General features: G+C 41.6%; 2 non-coding genes across 2 annotated transcripts; one reads left to right on the top strand and one right to left on the bottom strand.

Moving 5' to 3' along the window:
* Positions 1 to 108, bottom strand: LOC112724469 (small nucleolar RNA R71). The gene has a single exon (XR_003163630.1). It is a non-coding gene; the product is annotated as a small nucleolar RNA R71 (small nucleolar RNA).
* A 6,965-nt stretch (positions 109 to 7,073) lies between these two features.
* On the top strand, positions 7,074 to 7,181 carry LOC112724454 (small nucleolar RNA R71). Its single transcript, XR_003163615.1, has one exon. It is a non-coding gene; the product is annotated as a small nucleolar RNA R71 (small nucleolar RNA).
* The last annotated feature ends 627 nt before the right edge of the window (positions 7,182 to 7,808 follow it).

The following is a 7,808-nucleotide window of genomic DNA, read 5'->3' as shown; positions in this document are numbered from 1 at the left end:
AAGCTTAGAGCTGATGTTCAAACCTTCAGACAGAAAGAAGGTGAATCCCTCTATGAAGCTTGGGAAAGATACAAGCAGCTGACCAAAAAGTGCCCTTCTGACATGCTTTCAGAATGGACCATCCTGGATATATTCTATGATGGTTTATCTGAGCTATCAAAGATGTCATTAGATACTTCTGCAGGTGGATCCATTCACCTAAAGAAAACACCTGCAGAAGCTCAGGAACTCATTGACATGGTTGCTAATAACCAGTTTATGTACACTTCTGAGAGGAATCCTGTGAGTAATGGGACGCCTATGAAGAAGGGAGTTCTTGAAATTGATACTCTGAATGCCATATTGGCTCAGAACAAAATATTGACTCAGCAAGTCAATATGATTTCTCAGAGTCTGAATGGAATGCAAGCTGCATCCAACAGTACCCAAAAGGCATCTTCTGAGGAAGAAGCTTATGATCCTGAGAACCCTGCAATAGCAGAGTTAAAATACATGGGTGAACCATATGGAAACACCTACAATCCATCATGGAGAAATCACCCAAATCTCTCATGGAAGGATCAAAAGCCTCAACAAGGCTTTAATAATGGTGGAAGAAACAGGTTTAGCAATAGCAAGCCTTTTCCATCATCCACTCAGCAACAGACAGAGAATTCTGAGCAGAATCCATCTAGCTTAGCAAATTTAGTCTCTGATCTATCTAAGGCCACTGTGAGTTTCATGAATGAAACAAGGTCTTTCATTAGAAATTTGGAAGCACAAGTGGGCCAGCTGAGTAAAAGAATCACTGAAATCCCTCCTAGTACTCTCCCAAGCAATACAGAAAAGAATCCAAAAGGAAAGTGCAAGGCCATTGACATAAGCACCATGGCCGAACCTGTAAGGGAAGGAGAAGACGTGAATCCCGAGGAGGAAGACCTCCTGGGACGTCCAGTGATCAATAAGGAGCTTCCCTCTGAGGAACAAAAGGAATCTGAGACTTATCTAGAGACCATAGAGATTCCATTAAACCTCCTTATGCCATTCATGAGCTCTGATGAGTATTCCTCTTCTGAAGAGAATGAGGATGTTACTAAAGAGCAAGCTGCCAAGTTCCTTGGTGCAATCATGAAGCTGAATGCCAAATTATTTGGCATTGAAACTTGGGAAGATGAACCTCCCTTGTTCACCAATGAACTAAGTGATCTGGATTAACTGACATTGCCTCAGAAGAGACAGGATCTTGGAAAGTTCATAATACCTTGTACCATAGGCACCATGATCTTTAAGGCTCTGTGTGACCTTGGTTCAGGAATAAACCTCATGCCCCTCTCTGTAATAGAGAAACTGGGAATCTATGGGGTGCAAGCTGCTAAAATCTCATTAGAAATGGCAGACAATTCAAGAAAACAGGCTTATGGACAAGTAGAGGACGTGTTAGTAAAGGTTGAAGGCCTTTACATCCCTGCTGATTTCATAGTCCTGGTTACTGGAAAGGAAGAGGATGAATCCATCATCCTAGGAAGACCTTTCCTAGCCACAGCAAGAGCTCTGATTGATGTGGACAGAGGAGAATTGATCCTTCAATTAAATAAGAACAGCCTTGTGTTTACAACTCAAGGATCTCTCTCTGCATCCATGGAGAGGAAGCAGAAAAAGCTTCTCTCAAAGCAGAGTCAACCAAAGCCCCCACAGTCAAACTCTAAGTTTGGTGTTGGGAGGTCTCAACAAAGCTCTGCACATCTATGAGGCTCCATGAGAGCCCACTGTCAAGCTATTGACATTAAAGAAGTGCTTGTTGGGAGGCAACCCAATGTTTATTTATCTAATTTTATTTTTGTTTTTCATGTTGTCTTAGGTTCATGATCATGTGGAGTCACAAAATAAACGAAAAATTTAGACACAGAATCAAAAACAGCGGAAGAAAAATCACACCCTGGAGGAAGCACCTGTCTGGCGTTCAACGCCAGAACAGAGCATGGTTCTGGCGCTGAACGCCCAAAATGGGCAGTATCTGGGCGCTGAACGCCCAAAATGGGCAGCATCTGGGCGCTGAACGCCAGAATTGCACCCTGGAGAAGAGCTGGCGCTGAACGCCCAGAACAAGCATGGTTCTGGCGTTCAACGCCAGAAATGGGCAACAAATGGGCGTTGAACGCCCAAAATGGGCACCGACCTGGCACTGAACGCCCAGAGTTGTGTGCAAGGGCATTTTACATGCCTAATTTGGTGCAAGGTTGTAATTCCTTAAACACCTCAGGATCTGTGGACCCCACAGGATCATCTCAGGATCTGTGGACCCCACATGATCATCTCAGGATCTGTGAATCTCACAGGATCCCCACCCACCTCACCCTCTCTCTCTCCATTCATGGTCATCCCTTCTGTTTTCCATTCACCACTCACATCCATACACACATCCCTCTATCTCCTCCATATCTTCTTCTTCTTCATCTATTCTTTCTTCTCTTGCTCGAGGGCGAGCAATATTCTAAGTTTGGTGTGGTAAAAGCATAAGCTTTTTGTTTTTCCATTACCATTAATGGCACCTAAGGCCAGAGAAACCTCAAGAAAGAGGAAAGGGAAGACAAATGCTTCTACCTCTGAGCCATGGGAGATGGAAATATTCATCTCACAAGGCCATCACTAAGAAAAGGATGGAGCAAACAAGAGAGCACATTCATGAATCTCAACAGGCACATGAAGAAGCTCATCATCAAGAAATCCCTGAGATACATCAAGGGATGCACTTGCCTCCACAAAATTTTTGGGAGCAAATCAACACCTCCCTAGGAGAATTAAGTTCCAACATGGGACAATTAAGGGTGGAACATCAAGAGCACTCCATCATCCTTCATGAAATAAGAGAAGATCAAAAAGTAATGAGGGAGGAGCAACAAAGACAAGGAAGAGACATAGAAGAGCTCAAGGACATCATTGGTTCCTCAAGAAAGAAATGCACCCATCACTAAGGTGGACTCATTCCTTGTTCTTACTTTCTCTGTTTTTCGTTTTCTATGTTAAGTGCTTATCCATGTTTGTGTCTTCATTACATGATCATTAGTAGTTAGTAACTATGTCTTAAAGTTATGAATGTCCTATGAATCCATCACCTCTCTTAAATGAAAAATGTTTTAATTCAAAAGAACAAGAAGTACATGAGTTTCGAATTTATCCTTGAACTTAGTTTAATTATATTGATGTGGTGACAATGCTTCTTGTTTTCTGAATGAATGCTTGAACAGTGCATATGTCTTTTGAAGTTGTTGTTTAAGAATGTTAAATATGTTGGCTCTTGAAAGAATGATGACAAGGAGACATGTTATTTGATAATCTGAAAAATCATAAAAATGATTCTTGAAGCAAGAAAAAGCAGAAAAGAACAAAGCTTGCAGAAAAAAAAAATAGGCGAAAAAAAAATAGAAAGAAAAAGAAAAAGCAAGCAGAAAAAGCCAAAAGCTCTTAAAACCAAAAGGCAAGGGTAAATATAAAGGATCCCAAGGCTTTGAGCATCAGTGGATAGGAGGGCCTAAAGGAATAAAATCCTGGCCTAAGCGGCTAAACCAAGCTGTCCCTAACCATGTGCTTGTGGCGTGAAGGTGTCAAGTGAAAACTTGAGACTGAGCGGTTAAAGTCAAGGTCCAAAGCAAAAAAAAGAGTGTGCTTAAGAACCCTGGATACCTCTAATTGGGGACTTTAGCAAAGCTGAGTCACAATCTGAAAAGGTTCACCCAATTATGCTTCTGTGGCATTTATGTATCCGGTGGTAATACTGGAAAACAAAGTGCTTAGGGCCACGGCCAAGACTCATAAAATAGCTGTGTTCAAGAATCATCATACTGAACTAGGAGAATCAATAACACTATCTGAACTCTAAGTTCCTATAGATGCCAATCATTCTGAACTTCAATGGATAAAGTGAGATGCCAGAACTATTCAAGAGGCAAAAAGCTATAAGTCCCTCTCATTTGATTGGAGCTATGTTTCATTGATAGTTTGGAATTTATAGTATATTCTCTTCTTTTTATCCTATTTGATTTTCAGTTGCTTGGGGACAAGCAACAATTTAAGTTTGGTGTTGTGATGAGCGGATAATTTATACGCTTTTTGGCAATGTTTTTAGTATGTTTCTAGTAGGATCTAGTTACTTTTAGGGATGTTTTCATTAGTTTTTATGTTAAATTCACATTTCTTGACTTTACTATGAATTTGTGTATTTTTCTGTGATTTCAGGTATTTTCTGGCTGAAATTAAGGGACTTGAGCAAAACTCAGATTCAAAGGTTGAAGAAGAACTGCTGATGCTGTTGGATTCTGACCTCCCTGCACTCAAAATGGATTTTCTGGAGCTGCAGAACTCAAAATGCCCCGCTTTTAATTGCGTTGGAAAGTAGACATCTAGGGCTTTCCAGCAATATATAATAGTCTATACTTTGCCCGAGTTCAGATGACGCAAACTGGCGTTCAACGCCAGCTCTCTGCCCAATTCTGGCGTCCAGCGCCAGAAACAAGTTGCAAAGTGGAGTTCAACGCCCAAAATGGCACAAAAACTGGCGTTCAACTCCAAGAATGACCTCTCCACGTGTAGACTTCAAGCTCAGCCCAAGCACACACCAAGTGGGCCCCGAAAGTGGATTTATGCATCAATTACTTACTTCTGTAAACCCTAGTAGCTAGTTTATTATAAATAGGACCTTTTACTATTGTATTAGATATCTTTGATCAGTTGTATGCTATCTTAGATCATGTTTTGGGGGCTGGCCATCTCGGCCATGCCTGGACCTTTCACTTATGTAATTTTAACGGTAGAGTTTCTACACTCCATAGATTAAGGTGTAGAGCTCTGCTGTTCCTCAATGATTAATGCAAAGTACTACTATTTTCTATTCAATTCATCTTATTTCGCTTCTAAGATATTCATTCGCACTTCAACCTGAATGTGATGAACGTGACAATCATCATCATTCCCTATGAACGCGTGCCTGACAACCACTTCCGTTCTACCTTAGATTGAATGAGTATCTCTTAGATCTCTTAATCGGAATCTTCGTGGTGTAAGCTAGAATGATGGCGGCATTCAAGAGAATCCGGAAGGTCTAAACCTTGTCTGTGGTATTCCGAGTAGGATTCAATGATTGAATGACTGTGACGAGCTTCAAACTCGCGAGTGCTGGGCGTAGTGACAGACGCAAAAGGAGGGTGAATCCTATTCCAGCATGATCGGGAACCTCAGATGATTAGCCGTGCCGTGACAGGGCATCTTGGACCATTTTCACAAGAGGAGGGGATGTAGCCACTGACAACGGTGATGCCCTTGCATAAAGCCAGCCATGGAAAGGAGTAAGACTGATTGGATGAAGACAGCAGGAAAGCAGAGGTTCAAGGAACGAATGCATCTCCATACGCTTATCTGAAATTCTCACCAATGATTTATATAAGTATTTCTATCCTTCTTATATTACTACATTTCGAAAACTACATAACTATTTTATATCCGCCTGACTGAGATTTACAAGGTGACCATAGCTTGCTTCATACCAACAATCTCCGTGGGATTCGACCCTTACTCACGTAAGGTATTACTTGGACGACCCAGTGCACTTGCTGGTTAGTTGTATCGAAGTTGTGACAAATTATGAATTGAGATTAGAGCACCAAGAGATCACAATTTTGTGCACCAAGGGGTCTGCTAAGGATGATGGATTCATCCATACGCTTCCCAGTCTCTAGGATTATAAAATCTGCAGGGATGTGATGGTCTTCAACCTTTACCAAGACATCCTCTACAAGTCCATAAGCCTATTTCTTTGAATTGTCTGCCATCTCTAGTGAGATTCTTGCAGCTTGTACCTCAATGATCCCTAGCTTCTCCATTACAGAGAGAGGCATAAGGTTTATGCTTGACCCTAGGTCACACAGAGCCTTCTCAAAGGTCATGGTGCCTATGGTACAAGGGATTGAGAACTTTCCAGGGTCCTGTCTCTTTTGAGGTAATCTCCACCTAGTCAAGTCATCCAGTTCTTTGATGAGCAATGGAGGTTCATTCTCCCAAGTCTCATTACCAAATATCCTGGCATTTAGCTTCATGATTGCTCTAAGGTACTTAGCAACTTGCTCTTCAGTAACATCTTCATCCTCTTCAGAGGAAGAATATTCATCAGAACTCATGAATGGCAGAAGTAGATTTAATGGAATCTCTATGGTGTCAGTATGAGCCTCAGATTCCCATGGTTCCTCATTAGGGAACTCCATGGAGGTCAGTGGACGTCCATTGAGGTCTTCCTCAGTGGGAATCACTGCCTCTTCCTCCTCTCCAAGTTCGGCCGTGTGGGTTGTGGTTATGGCTTTACACTCTCTTTTTGGATTCTCTTCTGTATTGCTAGGGAGAGTGCTAGGAGGGAGTTCAGCAATTTTCTTACTCAGCTGACCCAATTGTGCCTCCAAATTTCTAATGGAGGGCCTTGTTTCTGTTATGAAACTTTGAGTGGTTTTGATTAGATCAGAGACAATGGTTGTTAAGTCAGAGGGGTCTTGCTTAGAATTCTCTGTCTGTTGCTGAGAAGGTGATGGAAAAGGCTTGCCATTGTTAAACTTGTTTCTTCCACCATTGTTGTTGTTGAAACCTTGTTGAGGTCTCTGTTGATCCTTCCATGAGAGATTTAGATGATTTCTCCATGAAGGATTATAGGTGTTTCCATAGGATTCTCCCATGTAATTCACTTCTTCCATTGCTGGGTTCTCTGGATCATAAGCTTCTTCTTCAGAGGAAGCTTCCTTAGTACTGCCTGGTGCAGCTTGCATTCCAGACAGACTCTGAGAAATCATATTGACTTGCTGAGTCAATATTTTATTCTGAGCCAATATGGCATTCCGAGTATCAATCTCAAGAACTCCTTTCTTTTGATTTGTCCCATTATTCACAGGATTCCTTTCAGAAGTGTACATGAATTGGTTATTTGCAACCATTTCAATGAGTTCTTGAGCTTCTGCAGGCGTCTTCTTCAGATAAAGAGATCCTCCAGCAAAGCTATCCAATGACATCTTGGATAGTTCAGACAGACCATCATAAAAGATTCCTATGATGCTCCATTCTGAAAGCATGTCAGAAGGGCACCTTCGGATCGATTGCTTGTATCTCTCCCAAGCTTCATAGAGGGACTCACCATCCTTCTGTCTAAAGGTTTGGACTTCCACTCTAAGCTTGCTTAATTTTTGAGGTGGAAAGAACTTTGCCAAGAAGGCATTGACTAGCTTTTCCCAAGAGTTCAGGCTTTCTTTAGGTTGTGAATCCAACCATGTCCTAGCTCTGTCTCTTACAGCAAAAGGAAAGAGCATAAGTCTGTAGACTTTAGGGTCAACCCCATTGGTCTTGACAGTGTCACATATTTGCAAGAATTCAGCTAAGAACTGATGAGGATCTTCCAATGGAAGTCCATGAAACTTGCAATTCTGTTGCATTAGAGAAACTAATTGAGGCTTAAGCTCAAAGTTGTTTGCTCCAATGGTAGGGATTGAGATGCTTCTCCCATAGAAATCAGGAGTAGGTGCAGTAAAGTTGGTGCACAAAATTGTGATCATCAATGGCGCCATCAACATGGTACGCTCAATTGTAATCTCAACTTTTTTTCACAACTTCGCACAACTAACCAGCAAGTGCACTAGGTCGTCCAAGTAATAAACCTTACGCGAGTAAGGGCCGATCCCACGGAGATTGTTGGTATGAAGCAAGCTATGGTCATCTTCTAAATCTCAGTCAGGCGGATATAGAATGGTTATGGAGTTTTCGAAAATAAATAATAAAATAGGGATAGAAATACTTATGTAAATCCT

Source organism: Arachis hypogaea, chromosome 11, assembly GCF_003086295.3.
Source record: "Arachis hypogaea cultivar Tifrunner chromosome 11, arahy.Tifrunner.gnm2.J5K5, whole genome shotgun sequence".
NCBI lineage: Eukaryota > Viridiplantae > Streptophyta > Magnoliopsida > Fabales > Fabaceae > Arachis > Arachis hypogaea.
Note: the sequence above shows the minus strand (reverse complement) of the source record. Positions and strands in the feature narration are given on the sequence as shown.